This window comes from Bos indicus x Bos taurus, chromosome 1, assembly GCF_003369695.1.
Source record: "Bos indicus x Bos taurus breed Angus x Brahman F1 hybrid chromosome 1, Bos_hybrid_MaternalHap_v2.0, whole genome shotgun sequence".
In the NCBI taxonomy this organism is placed as follows: Eukaryota; Metazoa; Chordata; class Mammalia; order Artiodactyla; family Bovidae; genus Bos; species Bos indicus x Bos taurus.
Window position 1 is genome coordinate 115835159 of NC_040076.1, and position 23458 is coordinate 115858616.

Genomic DNA, 23458 nt, shown 5'->3' on the forward strand with positions numbered 1-23458 from the left:
ATAGAAAATTAGTACATGTCTATATTGCCATACAAGTGTTAGCTCGTGCTAATTTATAAGCTTACTAGCAGTATACAATGCCTAGAGTTATTGTTTGTATATGGTTTTAGGAAGGAGTATAACTATGTTTTTCAATAGTAGCTACTCAGTACAATTTATTGTATCATTTCTACTAATAAGTAATACCAATTTAATTATTATATCAAATTCAAATTTTTATATATAGTAGATGTATTTCTTAGGTATTTTTTTTTCATTCTATTTGGTTCCTTTATCTAGACTGCTTCAATACTATATTACACTTATCATTATTTTGTAACTTTTGTCATTTATAATTTACCATTGTTTCATAATTTTACCTTATTTTTCTTCAAAGTTTTTTAGCAACTCTAGGCATTTTGTTCTTCCATATAAAGAATTTTAGAAATTCTCTCAATTATATTGCTTCTCTGATATTCTGTTATTTTTCTCTTGTATCTTTTCTAGAAACCTTTCTATTTTCCTTCTTTTATGACTGCTCTATTATTTCTTCTTCTTTTAATTAATTGCCCTATGCTTTGCTCTGTCATTTAGCACTCTTCTGATTAATTTGTTTTCTTTCTACAGTTCCTCTCATTGCATGAATTACAGAAGGTAAGGAGAAAAGAAGTCTCCAGAATCCCCAGTTGGTACTTAAGTTCATTTTTCCAGAGAGCAGTATTGTACATAATAGCTATTTCCTTAATGGTGTTGGTATACATGGACACTTCAGAAATCGTGAGAGGTGGTGTGGGAACCTAGCTACTATACAGAACGTTTAATTCTAAGGGAAAATGTATCTGCTTTCTAAGCAATGAAATGAATTTTTAAAATACAGTCAGTTTGTAAGGTAGAAACTGCCTTTATAAACACACACTCACATAAATACCAGATGGATTTTGTTTGTATGTGCTCCACAATCCCAACTCCCTCCACTTACAAATAGGCTTTATAATGGCCTCCAAAATCATCTATCAACTTAATGACATCGAGAAAAGTTTAGTTCTCTAAGAGCCAGGTCTGAAGTTTAGATATTTTTTTTCAGCATTGAAAAATACTACTAAAGAATGCAAATAGCCAGAAGTCATACTGAAGAGAACTACTTAAACAATTTTATAAGGGTTTTTGTGGATATTCCCTTAATCATTGGGCCAGGGAACACCAAACCAAATGTACATCCCCTTCCAGAAGACCGTTAGCTTTTTCACAGGACAAAATTTTAATATTATATCATTGACTCTTAAAGAAGTATACTGAGAATATACTCAGAAATACTATGGTATGCTCCTTCCCACAGGGATGCTCAAGAAAAAATTGTAAATTAAAGATTGTCTTTGGAGTCTATTCACTGTGATATTTTCTGATACTTCTTTCCTTCTAGATAATATCCTTTTCCAACTCAAATATCAACCACTTTTTAAGAAGTATTGTGCCCTTCTAGATTCCAACAGAATTTCTTCAATGCTCTAAATAAGTGCATTCCCACTTATATAAGATTCACATTCACATTTCATTCATAATTTCATTGCAAGTAGTTACTATCTGAGAAACTAAATCTTCAAGAATATTACCTATCATTATTGAAAACAAAATGAGCTACTTTTCTTAGGAGTATATGCATTATAAAAAGACATTTTTGAGAAAATGTCTCAAAACAAAGGAATCTAGAACAATGGATTATCTAAGAATATTATAGATGATGGATGGTAAACTTATTTCCCCACCAAATTAAGGATCATGTTTGCAAAATTTAACCTTGTGTCCATGAGCACTTCATTGAAAATTAAATATTCTCTGCCTTTCTGAAAGTGAAAGTGTTAGTCACTCAGTTATGTCCAACTATTTGTGACCCCATGGACTGTAGCCCACCAGGCTTCTCTGTCCTTGGGATTCTCCAGGCAAGAATACAGGGGTGGACGGTCATTTTCTTCTCCAAGGGATCTTTCCAACCCAGGGATTGAACCTGGGTCTCCTACATTGCAGGCAGACTCTTTACTGACTGAACAAACATTGCCTCTATGAGTTTGCCTAATTTAGATACCTCATAAGTGGAATCATGCCATATTTCCTCTTCTTTGACACTTATTTCACTTATATAATGTCCTCCAAGTTCATCTATGTTGTGGCAAATGGCAGGATTTCCTTCTTTTTAAAGACTGAATTATATTCTGTTGTATGTATATACATTTTCTGTTATCTATTCATCAGTGATGACATTTGGATTATTTCCATATCTTAGCTATCATTGAATAGTACTGCAATGAACATGGAAGTGTAGACATCTCTTCAAGATTGATTTCACCTCTTTTGAGTATATACCCAGAAGTAGAATGCTGAATCATATGGTAGTTCTATTTTTAATTTTTTAAGGAACATTCATTCTTTTTCTTAACTGCATTATTTTACATTTGCATCAACAGTGTGTAAGAGTTCCAATTTCTCCATATCCTTGCCACTTGTTATCTTTGGGGTTTTTTTAATAATAATCATCCTAACCTTGTAGCTCAGTCGGTGAAGAATCTGCCTGCAGTGCAGGGTGCCCGGGTTCAATCCCTGTGTTGGGGAGATCCCTGGAGAAGAAAACGGCAACCCGCTCCAGTATCCTTGCCTGGAAAATCTCATGGACAGATGAGCCTGGTGGGCTGCTGTCCAAGGGGTCACAAAGAGTCAGGCAGGACTGAGCAACTAACACTAACCAATGTAAGATGATGTCTTATTGTATTTTTAATTTGTATTTCCCAATAATTAATGATTCTGGGCATCTTTCCACAAAAAATAGATGTAGATTCCTTAAAACAAACTAGGAGCAAAACTATGACCCAACAATCCCACTACTGGGTATATACCCTTAGGAAACCATAACTGGAAAAGATACATGTACCCCAGTGTTTATTGCAACACTATTTATAATACCTAGAACATGGGAGCAACCTAGATGTCCATCAACAGATGAATGGATAAAGAACTATAGTACATATATGCAATGGAATATTACTCAACCATAAAAAGGAATGCATTTGAGTCAGTTCTAATGAGGTGGATGAACCTGGAGCCTATCATAGAGAGTGAAGAAAGTCAGAAAGAGAAAAACAAGTATCATATATTAATGCATATATGTGGAATCTAGAAAGATGGTACTGATAAACTTACTTTCAGGGAAGCAATGGAGATTATACATAGAGAACAGATTTGTGGACACAGTAGGGGAAAGGAGAGGGTAGGACAAATTGAGAGAGTAACATTGTAATATATACATTACCATAAGTAACAAATAGCCAGTGGGAATTTGCTGTATGATGCAGGGAGTTAAAATGGGTGCTCAGTGACAACCCCAAGGGGTGGGATGGGGTGAGAAATGGGAAGGAGGTTCAGAGGGAGGGGACTTATGTACACCTATGGCTGATTCATGTCGATGTATGGCAGAAACCAACACAGTATTGTAAGGCCATTATCCTTCAATTGAAAATAAATAAATTTTTAAAAAAAGAAAAAAACAGAGGACACAAGGAAACTTTGTGAGGTATTCAGTTCAGTTCAGTCGCTCAGCCATGTCTGACTCTATGCGACCCCGTGAATTGCAGCACACCTGGCCTCCCTGTCCATCACCAACTCAAACTCATGTCCATGGAGTCAGTGATGCCATCCAGCCATCTCATCCTCTGTTGTCCCCTTCTCCTCCTGCACCAATCCCTCCCAGCATCAGAGTCTTTTCCAATGAGTCAACTCTTCGCATGAGGTGGCCAAAGTACTGCAGTTTCAGCTTTAGCATCAGTCCTTCCAATGAACACCCAGGACTGGTCTCCTTTAGGATGGACTGGTTGGATCTCCTCGAAGTCCAAGGGACTCTCAAGAGTCTTCTCCAACACCACAGTTCAAAAGCAGCAATTCTTTGGTGCTCAGCTTTCTTCACAGTCCAACTCTCACATCCATACATGACCACTGGAAAAACCATAGTTTTGACTAGACAAACCTTTGTTGGCAAAGTAATATCTCTGCTTTTTAATATGTTATCTACGTATTAGGTATGTCTTTTACCTTGTCATGATATCACAGGTGTTTGCATATGTTCAAACCTAAATTGTACATGTTAAATATGTACAGTTCCTTATTGCAATAAATCTGCTTTAAAATGAAAATTAAACAGTTTCATGGAAAGAAACAAAATCCTAAATTGAATACATGCACAAATAATTTTAAATTACATAAAAAATAGTAAATCAAGTATGGAATTTTTTTTTCTATGTTGGCAAACTGGAACAATTGTGGCTCTTACGTCATAACACTTTTGAGTCGTTCATGTCATGTGTAATTCACCCAAACAAAAATGATTGCTAAACCCTTTCTGTGAGGGGCGCTGTGTGTTGAGATTGCTCAGCTTCATACCAAAGTGCACCAGCAAATTCAACTGAGATTTATCTGGTACAAGTAATTATCTTTAGCAATTTATAATTGGATCATAGAATTTAGATATTAAAAAAAAAGATTAGCCAAGAATGTCTGAACTCAAAACTCAGGAATGGACTATATGTAACCCAAGTTTTACCAAGACCCAAAGATTGAAATATCGACTCAAATTACACTGGCTCTTGCTTGCATTTTCCACAATAATATCCCTCTTCTGCTGAGTGACTTGCAAGTATTTCTGTGAAAACCCAGAATGCTTAATTTGCAAGTGCTTAAACTCCTTTGATAATCTCTACAACCACTTCCATTCACTCTTGTTCTCCAATAATTCCAGGACAGGGAATGGCATAGCCCCCTCTCACCAGATACCACAGTCACTATGAAAACTACGGAGTAAAATGAAGGATGGCAGTCCCCAAAAACCTCTAAAAGGTAGAAAAGTTAATATTTTTTCCTAGAGTCTGGAGAATGGAGCCCTAAATTCCTTTCAATACTTGATTTTAGCCACGCAAGACCCATTTCTGAATTCTAACCTCCAGAACTGTAGGATAAATTTGTATTAAGTCACTAGATGTGTGATAATTTTTATATCAGCAATAGGAAACTAATGTGAAAGAGAAACTAATCTATTTTTCTTGGTTCAATTCAGGTTCTCCTTCCTTTTTTGTTGGTTGGATGTGACTTCCTAATCCTCTGTTATATTCTGCACTGGTCTTGACTGACAAATCCAACAAGATCTATTCTAACATTTGTTTCCTTATATCAAATCTTTAACACTCATTGAAGAGAATTTTAGGTCTTTTACTTACAGGTCTTAGAGTCTATATGTCCATATCTCTAATTGTTTTTGTTTCTGTATAACCTTCAATTGAATTATTAGCAAAGCGTTAAGTGCAAATAATTGTTATTTGGGAATGGCTTATTTTGGGAGTGAGAGAATCCTTCTTTTCTACTTTTTACACTCTTGTGTTGCTCTTTCCTTCTGGGTCATTTTGGAAGAGAAAAACTTGAAGGTTAGCTGCCACCTGAAAAAGCGTTTCCCAAGACGCTAAAGTCACTGGTTCTGTGGTACGTGAGTATCATACAATCAGATATCTTCTGTGAGTAGAACAGCCTAGGATTGTGCTATAAAATCATCTTATTCACACTATGTGTGGGCCACATCCAGGGGAATTAAATGAGAAAGAAAATGCTTACCAATTCATTTCCAGGGCTTCTCTGGGGGTGCTGAGATTTCAGGAAGTTTGTGAAAGAGAAAAAAGATGCTTTGAGAACTTGAAAAGAATTACATACTTGGTACAGGAGCAAGCAAAAAGAAAATGAAAGATGCAACTATAAGATCTTCATTTGGAGACAGGGAAAGAAGTCTGAAGGAGAGAGGATGAGAAAGGAAATAGTCCTCAGGTCAATGCTGTTGATTTCTCTACTGTATCAACATTTTTTCAAAGCATCTGAGCTTTCATAACTTTTCACATCCAACCAATGTTCCTATTCACTAGCAGAATTATCTTAAAGGTTACTGGCTCAGCCTAGAAGGGAATTCCTGCATAGTTTTTTGTTAACTACTTAATATTTCTTCTCCAATACAGTATCTAGTATAGTTATTCAAGTAATAAATCTTAATTAGAAAAGAAAGGAATGCAGAATTCAGGTTAAAATACAAGTGGCAAAATGTACATATGATTTAAGTTGCTTTTCTACATGCAGCTGAAATTTTAGAGGTAGAATTTGTTATTGTTGGGCTAACACAGCCTGTCAGGAGGTCTTAATAATTTTGGCAAGCAAGAAAGCTGTTGGAAAGTTTCTCTGCCTAACAAAAATCCTTTTTAAGGACTCATGGGAGGTATTCATTACAGAGAATTGAGAAATCCATGAGGAAAGGGAAACATTAAGACACTATTTTTGTTCTGGTGCGCAAGTTTTTCCTTTCCCTTTTTATAGAAGCAAAATCAAGTTCTTACTTTACAGGTCAATGAATCAAGATATTGGATCTGTTCGGGCTCAAAATGTATGTTTTGCCCATTTGGTCACAGGCAAATATAACAGACTTTACATTCAACATGTATAAATAATAAATGCAAAGACTGAATACTTAAAATTTGGGGAACTTAAGGTAAACATTTAGTGAATTTTCATTGAAAACATTAAAGTACTTTTTCCAGGTGTTACTTTTTCATTAGAAATTTGAGAAATGTTTACAACAATTTTATGGAGATATTCTCATTTACAATGTTTCTTTAAACTCTGCAAATTTTTGCACATGACAAGCTACATAAGAAAATATATATTCCTAGTTGTTTTTCTAAAACTTGATTTATGACAGTCTAACAAAAATCACAACAGTTTCTTCCACCTTTATAACCAACCTACTATATGTTTTTTTTTTTTTAAGACAAAATCAGTTTAGCTGGCCAGCCTGAGACCAGCAGAATAGAAACTCAATTAAAAAAAATCTTGGCCTTGAAAACATGCATGTGTTACCTAAGTTTAATTAAAACAGATTTAATTAAAACACATACCTTTGAGAAGTTCACCATTTTCATAATTTATACATTTGATCATTATGTCATTCACTAATGACAAATGTGTAAAAAATTATCATTAAGGGGGAATCTAAGAAAGACTGAGTAACTATCATATCTGTAAGCCCTCTCAAAATAAAGCTCTTCCTTCTGTATGAATTAACTTGCTTTGTCCCATATAAGCCATGGGCCATGACTCATTAGAGCTCCAAATACTAAGACAACCATCCATTAATGGACACAAGGAAAACTAGTAGCCTATAAGATGGCATGATGTTCTGCAATGGAAATGGAGTGGGTTTGTCAACTAAGTGACTCACTGCTCAGATTTTCTTTCTTAGGGAATGGATAATAGATGCATAGCAAGTCCCACCAGTTCCTCTTCTAAAATATTCTCCGTGTTCATGCACTCCATCCACTCCATTGCCACCACACTATCCAAGAGACCATCTTCTTTATTGGGCTGAAGTCATAGTCTCCTTACCTGGTCTCTCCTCTGCAACAATTGCCCCTTAAAAATCCATCGTCCATATAACAGCCAGGGTGTTCTTTTAGAAAATATTAAGATCATGTCACTCACCTGATTAAAATTCTCCAGTGATCTCATTTCATTTAAATGTCAAACATATAAAATATATAAAATTCCAACTATAGCATGAACTGCTGTTTACCTGCTTCTACAGACATCCAGTCTCTCTCTCTCCTACTGTGTTCTAGCTCTGTGACACTCCATTTTCTTCCTGGGACATGCCAAAGCCTCTCCCTCCTCAGGTCTTTGCAACTGCTCTTTTCTCTCTGAAGCAATCTCTTCTCCACTCCAGCAGGCTGACTTCTTCCTTCAGGTGTCAGCTCAAACATCTTCTTCAAGAGATCTTCCTCTCAAATAGTAGTTCTCAATCCTTACCATATATCAAAATTACCTAGGAAGCTTATAAAAACTTCAGCTGATGGGGTCCCGCTGCTGCTGCTGCTGCTGCTGCTGCTGCTGCTAAGTCACTTCAGTCATGTTCGACTCTGTGCAACCCCATAGACGGCAACCCACCAGGCTCCTCCATCCATGGGATTCTCCAAGCAAGAATGGATGGAGTGGGTTGCCATTTCCTTCTCCAATGCACAAAAGTGAAAAGTGAAAGTGAAGTTGCTCAGTCATGTCCAACTCTTAGCAATCCCATGGACTTCAGCCCACCAGGCTCCTCCATCCATTGGATTTTCCAGGCAAGAGTACTGGAGTGGGGTGCCATTGCCTTCTCCGGGGTCCCACTACTAAGAATTATTCTGAGTAGGACCATGGCAGCAGAATTAAAACAAACCAGACCTCTACAGGTGATTCTAATTGCAGCCAACTTGTGAATCAGCAATGAAGAATCTCATCATCTCCTCCCCCATCATATCCACCTATTAGTATGCTTCTTAGCATGTATCCTATGTAATTCTTATTTACTTGTTTTCCTGTCAGTTGTCTTTTTTTTTTTCACTAAAATGTTAATTCCATAAGGGCAGGGAAGTTCCTTCTGTATTCCCAATGCCCAAATATATGTAGGTCAATAAAGGAAGGATTGAATATCCATCCTTCAATTCAGTAGAGAAGTTTTAAGCACATGAAAGACAGTACAATATGGAGAATCTGATAAGTAGAGAGGATATAGAATAAGAGTAAGAATGAAAAGATGAAGAAACCAAAGAGAAGCTGAGTAATGTAAATGAAAGATGAGCATAAACCATGGACTATAGAAAGCTCTCTTGGGCCACTGTCTTCTCCAATGAAACCTGAAAGTAAATTGACTCAGTTCCACACAAACTCAGTTCTATGCAAACAATGCCTACTTTGTTAACACGCTGAGATCAAGGCTATCTCATTTTTTACTTTTAACACAGAAAAGTCTTATCTTAGATTCAAAGCTTTCTCTTTTTATTCAAACTATTTTACTAGAAGCCTTCTTAAAAATATATTACATTTACTTACCTTTTAAAAAAATATATGAAGGAAATTTACGTTGTCTACATCCAGGATATTCAAAGTCAGATATTTTGCTATCTATATTACCTTGATAGTCTTATGAAATCTTTAAACATATAAACCATATAATCATTTTAAAAAGTTTTTGAAAGAGGGAAATTTTATGGCTCTTTAGTTTTTTTTTTTAATTTTATTTTTAAACTTTACAAATTGTATTAGTTTTGCCAAATATCAAAATGAATCCGCCACAGGTATACATGTGTTCCCCATCCTGGACCCTCCTCCCTCCTCCCTCCCCGTACCATCCCTCTGGGTCATCCCAGTGCACTAGCCCCAAGCATCCAGTATCATGCATCGAACCTGGACTGGCAACTCTTTTCATACGTGATATTATACATGTTTCAATACCATTCTCCCAAATCTTCCCACCCTCTCCCTCTGCAACAGAGTCCATAAGACTGTTCTATACATCAGTGTCTCTTTTGCTGTCTCGTACACAAGGTTATTGTTACCATCTTTCTAAATTCCATATATATGCATTAGTATACTGTATTGGTGTTTTTCCTTCTGGCTTACTTCACTCTGTATAATAGGCTCCAGTTTCATCCACCTCATTAGAACTGATTCAAATGTATTCTTTTTAATGACTGAGTAATACTCCATTGTGTATATGTACCACAGCTTTCTTATCCATTCATCTGCTGATGGACATCTAGGTTGCTTTTTTTTTTAAGTTTTATATTTTCTAAGTTTGCAGCTCAGCTTTTACCTACATGCCCTCATTGCTTACCTTGCTTATACTCAGCTGTGACCTTTTAAAGTTAATCATACCCATTATAAACAAATACAAATGCACAGTGGTTTCCAATCTATGACTGTAATTACCTGGAGAGCTTTAACACCCACAAATGCCTGCCTGCCTGCCTCCTCTTCAGACTACAGTATTTATTATTTAATTGATCAAGAGTGAGACCAGAGCATTAGTTGTGTTTTGGCTTTGATTCTGACTGTGTTTTGGTTCCCATGTGCTTCTAATATGTACCTCATTGAAAAAACCCTGTGCAAAACCTTAATAAAGAAATTTGGAATGACCAAGCTTTATATTTTAAGGGGTAATTGTTCAAGCCACAATTGTTGACTCTTCCTCTTAGCTTGGTTCTCTCTTTAGGGTCCATCATGTGAACTCTGCTGCCCCCACCCAAACAGCCCCATGGTTATGAGGCTCCCATTTAAAATTCCAGACCAAGAATGGGAAAGCTCTATTTTCTTGGTTTTCCAAGTGGCAATCCACTCTAGTATTCTCACCTGGGAAATCCCAGGGACAGAGTGGCCTAGCAAGCTACAGTCCATGGGGTCACAAAGATTCAAACATGACTTGAGCAACTAAATAACAATAGAGCTGGAAGAGCTCTTTAAAAAATAATCTAAATTAACTCTCCTCTATTTACAAGTGACAGATTTGAGGTAGGAGAGTAATGGCCCTGAAATCATGCAACTACTTCTTCCCAGAGGTGGCACAGCTAATTCTCCATTCCTTGCCAATTACAACAGTGTCCCTGAGGAAAGGTGGTGCTCTAGGAAGAGTATGTCTGTAGCAGGCTTGTTAGGGAAACACTGACTGAAATCGCCCACCTCGGCCAGGCATCATAATAACCACTTGCACGCGTTATTTTACGACAGGAGGCTCCAGTAAAGAACACAGAACCAACAAGCCATCACCAACCAGAAGAATTTGGGAAAGGTCAAAAGGAGACACCAGTCCATATGGCCTACCAACCTCCCAGAATCCTCCTCACTGGAATCCATCTTGACTGAGAAATATATGTGCTACCAGGAAGGACCCTGAGTCAGAATGATTGGCCAAAGACAATCCAGAAACTAATCCCATCACCATTAAACCTGAGATTCCGAGTGATGTGGCAGAGCAGTTCTCCTGGTTTCCTTACTGTTGCTCTGGGCCCAGGAGCCCCTAACCAATAAAGTTTCTTGCTTTGTCAGTACATGTGTTTCCTCAGACAATTTTTTTCCAAGTGTTAGATGACAGCCCACTCCATGGCCCTTCCTGCAACAAACTCTAAAGTTATTTTACAGGGGAAAACCAAAAACCTATTCAAAAATGAGAGAGTCTCAGAATCAAGAGCATCTTACAAATTTCCAGTCAAACCTCCTTAGGAAGTGGAACCTGCAATTGGAAAAATGGCGCGAACCCACTTATTCTCTGACCCTACGTGTGGGTGTGTGTGTCTCCAGGCCACTTTTTCCCCCTCACTTTGCACATGAAGGTAAGTAACCGACCCCCCTGCTCCTGCATATAAATGTCCTTCAGTTTCTAGAGCTAAACGAAGCTAGCAAATAACTCTGCTTCAAAGTCTCAGGAGCAGGAATCTGATCAGCCCTCTGAGTCAGGCATCCACCCATTCCCCTTTCAGGAGTGAGCAGAGAGCAAAATCAGTTGTAGAAACAAACATGGGTACAGGATTACCTTACTGCTGGTGGAGAAGTTCTCAGAAATAGGACATGTGATATCTACTAACACAATCCTAAACTATCTTCACTTCACTTAGTAGAACAATGGAACTTGCAAACTTTGCATAACAAAATCTTAACTGTTTTTCTTTGACTCATTTTATGTCATGAGATTAATACCAGTAGTTCTTGCCCAGTCCCATATTGAAAGCTCTATTCCAGAAACTGATCTTTTTGTTACTTTCAAACGATTTTTAAAAATTAAATAGCTGAAAGCTGAAGGGCATCAAGGGTGCAATCACAGAGAAAATAGTTCCACATGCGTGCTTAGGCCGGTGGCAGAAGTTAGTAAAAGCACAGCAAGTCCAACCTGTGTTCTTCCGCCAGCCTCACCAAGACAGATTTCCCAGTGAAACTGGTTCAAGTACCGAAGTAAAAATAGTCCTCAACCGGCAGAGTCAGCATTACCTGGGAACTTAAAATAAAAATTTGCAGGTTCCAACCTAGGCCTACGGAATCAGAAACTCTGTAGGGAGCGGGGAGGACCCAGAAACCTGTGTTTTAAATAGCCTTCTTGTTGATTCTGACTATTCTGAACTTTGGAAACACTAGAACAGAAAGTTATTGAGGCCATAGCCACTAATTTGACCTGGCATAAGCTGGTCAACTTTCCATACAAAGGCAAGGTAAAGAAATGACCATGGGGTATGTCATGGAAACCTAGCTATGTCCTGATATCATCTTTACTAGAAGTATTATGGCCTTGAACAAGTCACCTAACCTGTCCAGCCCTTAGTTTCTTTCGTCTTTAAAATAGAAAATAAGGTTTTTGGAAATCAAATTTGGAGCAATTCATGATACCTTTGTGATCAAAAATTTTAAAATAATTGTACCATAATTTTCATACTGGAGACTATACCCATTCTCAATGGTGAAGAATAAAATCTAAAAATAGAGCTAATAGTGCTCCTGGATTTTAGGCCTCTAAACTCGGACTGGAACTAAACTTGTTAATCAGTGTTTCTGAGCCTCCAGTTTGCTGACTCACCCTACAGATCTGAGGACTTGCCAGCCTCCATAATCAGGTAAGCCAATCAATATATATATATATATATATATATACACCAGTTCTGTTTCTCTTGTGAACTCAGACTAATAAAAAGTGGAAATTATACAAATAATGATAAGAGTTAAAGAGACAAATTTCTAGGAAAAAAGAAAAATGGGTACAGAAATCTGGAAGCAGAGGGTATAGCATCTTAAAATAATTTAAATAAAAATTACATCAACAAATAATTACTTAATATTTACTGTATGTTTTACATAGAGACCTTGTTTTAAGTTCCCTTCATATATTACCTCACTTAATCCTCAAAACAACCTTATGAGGTAGGTTCAGTTATTATCTCAAAGTGCAAATGAGAAAATTGAAGTACAGAGAGGTTAAATAGCTTGCTCAAGGTCACAGAGATGGAACAGGAAGACCAAGGTACCATGGGCAAATGTTCTATCTCCAGAGCCCAGCTCTTAACTATGACTCCTTCACTTCTCTCTGGGGCTGGGGAGAATGCTGCTGCTGCTAGGTCGCTTCAGTCGTGTCTGACTCTGCGACCCCAGAGACGGCAGCCCACCAGGCTCCCCCGTCCCTGGGATTCTCCAGGCAAGAACACTGGAGTGGGTTGCCATTTCCTTCTCCAATGCATGAAAGGGAAAAGTGAAAGTGAAGAAGCTCAGTCGTGTCCGACTCTTTGTGACCCCATGGACTGCAGCCCACCAGACTTCTCTGTCCATGGGATTTTCCAGGCAGGACTACTGGAGTGGGGTGCCATTGCCTTCTCCGGGGGAGAATGGGAAAGCAGTAAAGAGAAATGCCAGACCATAGGGAAACTTGGAAGCCTTGAGCTTTTTCCTAAAAGCAATGGGAACCACAGAAAGAAAGGTTTAAAGCAGAAGAGTGACAGATCAGACTTTAACAGATATGAAATAGTCACAGGGAGCAAATGGAATGGAGGAGGTAGCAAGACAGGTGATTTATTTACTTACTGTTTATGACTGTGCTGGGTCTTTGTTGCTGCTGCGCTCCAGCTTTGCCTAGTTGTGGTGAGCAGGTGCTACTTCTTAATTGTGATTCGAGGGCTTCTCATGGCAGTAGCTTCTCTTGTTGCAGAGCACAGGCTCTAGGCTATGCATGCTTCAGTAGATGTGGCACATGAGCTCAGTAGTTGCGGCTCTCAGGCTATATATAGTGCATGGCAGGCTTAGTAATTGCGATGTGTAGGCTTACTTGCCCTGAGGAATGTGGACTTTTCCTGGACCAGGGATCAAACCTGTGTCTGTTGCACTGGCAGGTTCCTAACCACTGGCCCACCAGGGAAGTCCAAGGTGATTTTTCTTTGATACAAGATTTTCTCTTTTAATCACTTTTAATTGAACATTTAAGAATAGTTTAAATTACTCCAGAAAATCCATATTAAGGGATTAGATGAAATCATGTGTGTAAAACTTTCAAAAATTGTAAACATTATTGAATTTAAATCATTTCATTCAATAAAAAATTACTCCAGAAAATATCAAAAGCAGAAACTCATACAATATAAAAATCTTTAATATCATGTCTTCTTAAAGGGGTAATTATGATACCACTCCCTTTAGTTACCTCGGATACTGTTCCAAGAATGTTCAAAAAGTTCCTGGTCACTCAAAAGAGCAAAGATGAGGCAAAATGATGTATGAAGGTATGTGAGAAAGACAAGAGATATGCAGGAGAGTGTCAGGGGACAGCCTTGATCAAGAGTAGCAGGTCAGAGGATGATGAAGGATGAAGAAAAAAGAAACAGGAGATCATAAAAGGAAACTGTTGTATAAATGTATGAGCCAACTAATACTGCTACTGCTAAGTCACTTCAGTCATGTCCGACTCTGTGCGACCCCAGAGACAGCAGCCCACCAGGCTCCCCCGTCCCTGGGATTCTCCAGGCAAGAACACTGGAGTGGGTTGCCATTTCCTTCTCCAATGCATGAAAGTGAAAAGTGAAAGTGAAGTCTCTCAATCGTGTCCAACCCTAGCAACCCCATGGACTGCAGCCTACCAGGCTCCTCCGTCCATGGGATTCTCCAGGCAAGAGTACTGGAGTGGGTTGCCATTGCCTTCTCCCATGAGCCAACTAATATAGATCTCTTATTTAGAAATTTAAATATAATTTAAATTTGATAGAATTTCATCACTGTCTACAGCTGATCCAGAAATGTTCCAAAAGCCACACATGTAGCATTGGGCCATTTGGAATAGCAATTTTCCAAGGGAAAGTTTAGCTTCTTAGATTCAACATACAATGATTAAGTTCAGGAAACCAAATAGTGGATTGAAGCCAAATTTTACATGAGCATCATATATAAACCATTAAAGGAGTCTCAACAGATATGTTTTTTACTTTAAAATGCATATTGGAATTTATTTTAAAATCCAATAAATTCTCCATATGTAGTTAGTGGTAATAAATGGTCTATCCTGGGAGAAATACCAGAATAGCCAGTCCTGTTCTTAACTCTAAACATCAAAAGGAGTCCACAGCAAAGCTTGCCTTAGAGAAAGTCACAATAAATATGCCCCTAGGCTGTTTCCAGTTTTATTTTCATTTTTAAGGATTGCTAGTTAAACACCACTGATAAAAGTAGGAAATTCTTGGCAAGGCTTTACCTTGATTTATAACAATGCTCCTTGAGTAATAACATGTATTTGACATCCATGATCCCTCAAAAGAGATACTTGAGAAGGTATTTAGCTGCCTTTTTCTATAGGAAGAAAGTTTCTGAAGACTGTGACTAACTGCCCTGAGGGGACATATGTCAGAGCTTGGATTCAGCTTTCCTTAAGTGTCCTTTTCATATAAGCACAGAATCTAGAGCAGTTAGTTCAATGCCCTTGCGTTCTTGTGTGTCCATTACTGGTTCTGTATCTATGGACATACACAGGTTTTCAACAACTTACTGACAGAAGCACAAGGGTACTGAGCTCAGACTCACGCCTCTGAGGAACTTTACTTTGGATGTTAGCCTATGTGCTAAACCTCATGAAATTTTATACATGGGCAGAGAACACAAGAACACAAGACAAGCAGTCTGATCATTAAGCCTCTCTTTCATTTAAAACAGGTTTTTTGAGCCAAAGCAACAGCATTTTATTTGGTAAGCATCTTTTTCTAATGCAATATGAGACATGACTTTAAAATTTACTCATAAAAATGTGTATTTTATTCCAAATTTCATTCTCCTTTCAAATGTAGTTTTTGCATAACTTTAAGATATTCTGAAGGAACGATGCTAAAGCTGAAACTCCAGTACTTTGGCCACCTCATGTGAAGAGTTGACTCTTTGGAAGAGACTCTGATGCTGGGAGGGATTGAGGGCAGGAGGAGAAGGGGACCACAGAGGATGAGATGGCTGGATGGCATCACTGACTCGATGGACGTGGGTCTGGGTGAACTCCGGGAGTTGGTGATGGACAGGGAGGCCTGGAGTGCTGCAATTCATGGGGTCGCAAAGAGTCGGACACGACTGAGCGACTGAACTGAACTGAACTGAAGATATTCTGCTGCTGCTGCTGCTAAGTCGCTTCAGTCGTGTCCGACTCTGCGACCCCATAGACAGCAGCCCACCAGGCTCCCCAGTCCCTGGGATTCTCCAGGCAAGAACACTGGAATGGGTTGCCATTTCCTTCTCCAAGATATTCTGCATGAATTAAAATGGGCTGTTTTTTCCTTCTCTTCTGATTACTATTCCAGTCCTCTTGGGATTGGCTTAGTTACATTAAAAGAATTTTACTTTATTTTTTCTTTACCCTGGATCTTCATCTCTGAACTTGTTCATTTACACCTTGAGTCAATGACATTATTCAATAGTGAAGTAAGGTCACAAAAAGTATTGATTATAGATCAAATAGATTTGTGTGACTCTCACAGGATGTTGTGTAAAAGTGAGCTAAGTGGGACAATTCTTATTTTCTGGTAAAGTAATTGAAATCTTTCAACTGTAAGGCTTTCTCTTTTCCATTTGTGAAACTTGGTTTGACTAGGATTTCTTTCCTTGAAAACGTACTTTCAAGAATTATTTTATTTTTAAAACAGAACATGATCTCAATAGAACAATAAGCCAAGAATATGATCAGACAATTCAAAGAAAAGGAAATGACCTTTAAAAACATGAAAAGATGTTCAAGTTCATGATCATATGAGAAATGTACTTAAATATTATAATGGAATGCCTCATTTTTTAATTTATCAGTCTGGGAAAGATTTACAAATTTCAGTTCAGTCGCTCAGTCATGTCCAACTCTTTGCAACCCCATGAATTGCAGCACGCCAGGCCTCCCTGTCCATCACCAACTCCCAGAGTTCACCCAAACTCATGTCCATCGAGTCAGTGATGCCATCCAGCCATCTCATCCTCTGGCGTCCCCTTCTCCTCCTGCCCCCAATCCCTCCCAGCATCAGGGTCTTTTCCAATGAGTCAACTCTTTGCATGAGGTGGCCAAAATACTGGAGTTTCAGCCTCAGCATCAGTCCTTCCAATGAACACCCAGGACTGGTCTCCTTTAGGATGGACTGGTTGAATCTCCTTGCAGTCCAAGGGACTTGCAAGAGTCTTCTCCAACACCACAGTTCAAAAGCATCAATTCTTCAGCGCTCAGCTTTCTTCACAGTCCAACTCTCACATCCCTACATGACCACTGGAAAAACCATAGCCTTGACTAGATGGACCTTTGTTGGCAAAGTAATATCTCTGCTTTTTAATGTGCTATCTAGGTTGGTCATGCCTTTCCTTCCAAGGAATAAGCATCTTTTAATTTCATGGCTGCAATCACCATCTGCAGTGATTTTGGAGCCCCAAAAAATAAAGTCTGACACTGTTTCCACTGTTTCCCCATCTATTTCCCATGAAGTAATGGGACCAGATGCCATGATCTTAGTTTTCTAAATGTTGAGCTTTAAGCCAACTTTTTCACTCTCTTCTTTCACTTTCATCAAGAGGCTTTTTTAGTTCCTCTTCACTTTCTGCCATAAGGGTGGTGTCATCTGCATATCTGAGGTTATTGATATTTAGCTATTACTTTATTTTGAGAAAGAGATAAAACATTCGTTATGATATATAGTTGGGATGGTATAAATTATTGAAACTTTTGAAAGTCAATTTAACAATATTCATCAGTTAAATATGCAAATGTCCACTGCACTGAAATCTACTCCTAGAAATTTTTCTTATAGAAACCCTGTCATGCATACATAGAGATGTTTGTACACAGTTACTTGTTATAGCATCCATGTGTTGGAATACTTTGGAGCTACTAATAAGGAAAAGCTATAGAAATTGATATGAAATCAACTCCAAGTTATATTAACTAGCAAAAGTAAGATACAGTGCAAGTTTGTAGAGTGCATTGCTATGTGAGTAAAAGAAAATGGCACTATATACATATACATGTTACTTATGTGTGGATGTGAAGTATAATGAACTGGTAAAATAAATGACCTCTCAAGTGGACTGCCAAATTGAGAAGCTAGGAGAATAAAGTGAACAGAAACTCACTTTTTAGTGTGTATCTTTTTCTCCTGTTCAGATTTTTTAAAAAACCATCAGCACTATACTTTTATTTTTTTAAAATAGCATTAAAAAAAAGGTAAAAACTTATGCCCTTAGCTACATGATGGTGTGTAAAATAAAAACAAAAAATGCCAATACATATAAAGGAGTTCTATTTACCTGCTTTAATTTGATAATGGTGATATAAAATCCTTAAAAAATGCATATTAATGATCTTAAGTTATACTTTATGATACTACAACAGATAAAAAATGATTTAGACAACTTACTGCTTTGTCTACATGGCAAAAACTTGTTTGTTACACCCTTGTGTTTTCCACATCCATGCACAGTCAGGAAATTCACACCAGGATAGGCCTGACCATCTGGTCTGTTTCCTCCTGTCCTTTCATACTCTCCTCATTATTTCCCATGTAGATCAGTACTTGGCTAGCTTTTTCTGTAAAGAACCAGAAATTAAACACTCTAGGCTTCGTGGGCCAAGAGGAAAAATTGAGGATTTATCTATGTGTTTATACTACAAAAGAGAAAACAAATTTTTCTACTTTTTTATTGAATAAATTAAAAATACAGTAATTGAGAAAAAATGTACTGTAGGCCTACTAATGAGAAAAATAGAATTTTTTTCAGGGAGATGAATTTTGCTTAATTGGAGTTCAAGGTTAGTGTTCCCTATCAAGTTGATTGAAAATATTTATAAAAACCTTATCTCTTGAGCCAAATAAAAAGAGGTAGTAAGTCAGTTTGGGCCCAAGGGCTGTAGTTTTCCACTTCTAATTTTAAGACCAGTGTCTTCACCTACCAATCTACCTTCCTGTTGCTAGTATTTTGACAAGTGAATCCAATCTGCCTCAGAGATATACTAACCTCTAGTGTGACCACCCACTCTTCTGCTGAAATATTGCAATAATTTCCCACCACTCAGACTAGAGAACAAAGCTTGAGCCCTTTGGCCCATCATGCTAGGTCCTCCGAGCACACTCTTTGCCTAATCTCACCCTCATCTTCTTCCTTTCCAGCCACCAGTCCTGCTCTCATCCCAGACATACCAACACATTTTGCTAACTCTGAACTACTTTCCAGCACATCACATGCTGTTTTACCACCTCATACTTGCTGCTTCACTGCCTGGAGTCTTCCCTTCTTTCCCTTGATGGGCTCCCAGTCACAGAGTTCTCACCACTCACCCCTCTAGGAAGACTGGCTGCTCCTCTGTCTACCCTACCACAGCAATATAACAATTTCACTACTTCTGTAGTTTGCCTGAACTTCCATTCTTGAATGGATAAATTTATTGTTTTTATTAGTGGTAGATTTCTATTGCCTTTCCTATCTCTGATTTATAATTGCTAGCCTCTAGAATATGCCTAGAACACAATAGTTACTCAATAATTTTTGGTAAACTGAGATATTATCAATTACAAAGCAATCATGGCGGTGAATACAATTGACAATACAACCTCCATCCACCCACTTGTTCAGTTGCTAAGTTGTGTTCCAACTCTTTACAATCCCATGAACTAAAGCACAACAGGCTTCCCTGTCCTTCACTGTCTCCCAGCTTGCTCAGATTCATGTCCATTGAATATGTGATGCCATCCAACCATCCCATCCTCTGTCACCCCCTTCTCCTCCTGCCCACAATCTTTCCCAGCATCAGGGTCTTTTCCAATGAGTCATTTCTTTACATCAGGTAGTCAAAGTACTAGAGCTTCAGCATCAGTCCTTCCAATGAATATTCAGGACTGATTTCCCTTAGGATGGGCTGGTTGGATCTCCTTGCAGTCCAAGGGACTCTCAAGAGTCTTCTCCAGCACCACAGTGTGAAAGCATCAATTCTTCAGCACTCAACATTTTTTGTGGTCCAACTGTCACATCCATACATGACTACTGAAAAAACCATAGCTTTGACTATACGGGCCTTTGATGTCACTGTTTTCTAATATGCTATCTAGGTTTGTCATAGCTTTTTCTTCCAAAGAGCAAGCGTCTTTTAATTTCATGGCTGCTGTCACTGTCCACAGTAATGTTGGAGCCCAAGGGGGGAAAAAAAAAAATCTGTCACTACTTCCACAGAAAAATACCCCAAGCTCCCTCTAGGAGAGCACATGTCATGGCAGTGTGGCCATCCAGAGCATATAGGGATCACCCCAATGTATCCAAGTAGCTCTCAATCCTCTAAACACTAAGCCAGTGAGTCATTAAATCAACCAGATCTTTGCATGACACTCCTTGAATCTGTGCTCACTGATAACATCATCCAAAGTCCCTGATTTTGTTCTCTGAATCTGTGATTTTGATTTTGTTTTGATTTGTTATTTTAGATTCCACATATAAGTGAGATTATCCATCCAGTGTTTGTCTTTCTCTGTCTGACTTATTTCACTTAGTGTAATTCCCCCAAGGTACACCCATGCTGTCGTAAATGGCATGATTTCATTCTTTCTATGGCTTTTCATATATATGTGAATATATGAGATATATACATATGTAGGTATATAGGACAGATTATCCATCCATCCATTGATGGACACTTTGATTCTTTATCTTGGTTATTGTAAATAATACTGCAATGAATATAGGTGTGCATATATATTTTTAAATTAGTGTTTTAGATTTCTTCAGATAAATATCCAGTAGTGGAATTGCTGGGTCATATGAGAATTCTACTTTTAATATTTTGAGGAATCTCCATACTGTTTTCCATAGTGGCTGCAACAATTTACATTCCCACCAACAGTGCACAAGTGTCCCCTTTTCCAACATCCTTGCTAATATTTGTTATTATCTTTTGATAATAGCCCTTCTAACAGGTATGAGATATTTCATTGTGGTTTTCATATGCATTTCTCTATTAATTAGTGATGGTGAACATACTTACATGTGTCTGTTGGTCACCCATATGTCTTCTTTAGAAAAATGTCTCTTCAGATCCTCAGCCCATTTTTTCATCAGATGTTTGCTTTGTTGTTCAGTTGTATGAGTTTGTATGAGTTGTACCGGTTTGTTGTTCAGTTGTATGAGTTCTTTATATATTTTGGATATATAACAGATATGTAACTTGCAAATGTTTTTCCCGCTCAGTAGATTGCCTTTCATTTGTTTCATCTTGTTCATAGTTCTGTCTGCTGTATAGAAGCTTTTTAGTGTGATGTAGTCTCACTTGTTTATTTTTGTTTTTGTTACCTTTGCTTTTGCAGCCAGATTCAAAACTTCATCACTGGGACTGATGTCAAGTGGCTTACCACCTATGTTTTCTTCTAGGAGTTTTATAGTGCTAGGTCTTACAGTCAACACTTTAATGCATTAGGGATTAATTGTTGTGTATGGTGTAAAACTGTGGTCTAGTTTCAATCTTTTGTGAATAAGTCTTTTTAAAGTAGTAAAGAATTCTGCTTCTGCTAAGTCACTTCAGTCCTGTCTGACTCTGTGTGACCCCATAGACGGTAGCCCACCAGGCTCCTCAGTCCCTGGGATTCTCCAGGCAAGAACACTGGAGTGGGTTGCCATTTCCTTCTCCAATGCATGAAAGTGAAAAGTGAAAGTGAAGCTACTCAGTCGTGTCTGACTCTTAGAGACCCCATGGACTGCAGACTTCCAGGCTCCTCCATCCATGGGATTCTCCAGGCAAGAGTACTGGAGTGGGGTGCCATTGCCTTCTCCACACTCAAAAAAAGAACCACTACTCATTTGCACAAGTTAAATTTTCTATCATTGCTATTGTTCTGCTGTTGCTGCTGCTAAGTCACTTCAGTTATGTCCGACTCTGTGTGACCCCATAGATGGCAGCCCACCAGGCTCCCCCGGCCCTGGGATTCTCCAGGCAAGAACACTGGAGTGGGTTGCCGATTCCTTCTCCAATGCATGAAAGTGAAAAGTGAAAGTGAAGTCGCTCAGTCGTGTCCGACTCTTAGCGACCCCATGGACTGCAGCCTACCAGGCTCCTCTGCCCATGGAATTTTCCAGGCAAGAGTACTGGAGTGGGGTGCCATTGCTATTGTTCTAGGGGTTCCAGGAAGAGCTTTTCATCAAAATATTTTAATCTGTGTTTTCATATAGATAGTGACTGCTGTGTATAATTTGGGGGACTATGGTATTCCAAACTATTTCCCATCATTATGAGTTTCTATGATCCATCCCACAATAAAATAGCATGCAATAAAAATTTCTGAGTGATTATATTTTCTGATCATTACTGTTAAGGAGTTCCATGGCCTTTACCAAAGCTGGACCTTGTGCCTTGGATGTTCTTCCTAATGCTCATAATTTCAAATCTTACTCACAGTTTCGAATCTTATGGTTTCAAAATCCCCATCTTACCTGGCTTGCATGTCATGTAATCTATACCAGTCCTCACTCTAATATGTCCATTTAGTTTTCATGTTTTATGTTATTTCACTGTCAGCTTCTCAGAGGTCCATTTCTATTCTTGAAAGGGAAAGAAAACCTGTTGTATTTCTGTTCTAGACAGATGTGGCCTGAGGGAGAAGTATAATACAAGGTACCCTAAAGGTTGTGAATGTATGCCTTCTAAGAATGTGCTAATATGAGAGAGGATATAGATGCATGAGAAATGCATAGGCAATTGTGGGCATGCGTAGAAAACACACACGTCCGCGTGCACACACAATCTCTGTTTTAAATTAATTTAGTCTGGGCCTCATTATACGAGAAACATTTTTTGTTCATCATTTTGCCTTTTGTTTATTCTTCAGCCTACCAAGAGTGCAGATTGTATCCAAAAAACAAACAAATATGATAAGAAAATATCACACATAGGTGATACCAAAGTGAAAGTGAAGGTGAAGTCACTCAGTTGTGTCTGACTCTTTGCAACTCCATGGACTGCTGTCAGGCTCCTCCATCCATGGGATGTACTGGAGTGGGCTGCCATTTCCTTCTCCAGGGGATCTTCCAAACCCAGGGATCGAACCCTGGTCTCCGGCATTGCAGACAGATGCTTTACCATCTGAGTCCCATAAATGGGTATTCAGTAGCTTACCCACTCCCATAAAAACATTGTTTTGTCTATTGATTAATGGCACTGTTTTAAAAAACTGACTATTGTAAGCTCATTGTCACTCATGGCTCAGCTAATTAAAGCAGAATGGCACTAAAAAGAAAACTGAAAAAACAAGTACTGAGTAAAAGCCTTTGAACCATGGATGTAACCCCATGGTTTGCATGTTCAGTTCTTTAGTTTGGTGCTCAAAATGCCTCTCAAGTGGACACGGACACAGCAAATGGAGTTTTTTACTTAGTTACATAATGGAACCGTAGAAACCCAACTCAGTTCCCTTTAAAAAATAATCTGTGCAGCATTATACTCATGGACTGCGTCCTGTTCAGCCAGAAAGACAGACTCAATCTGGACACGTTTCTTCTCAGGATTTTGAGTTCCAATACAAGGCTTCCAAATAGTGTTATTAATGATGAGTCAGTTCAAAATAGAAGTGGTACAAACCACGTATTAAGAGAAGCCACTTAAATTGAA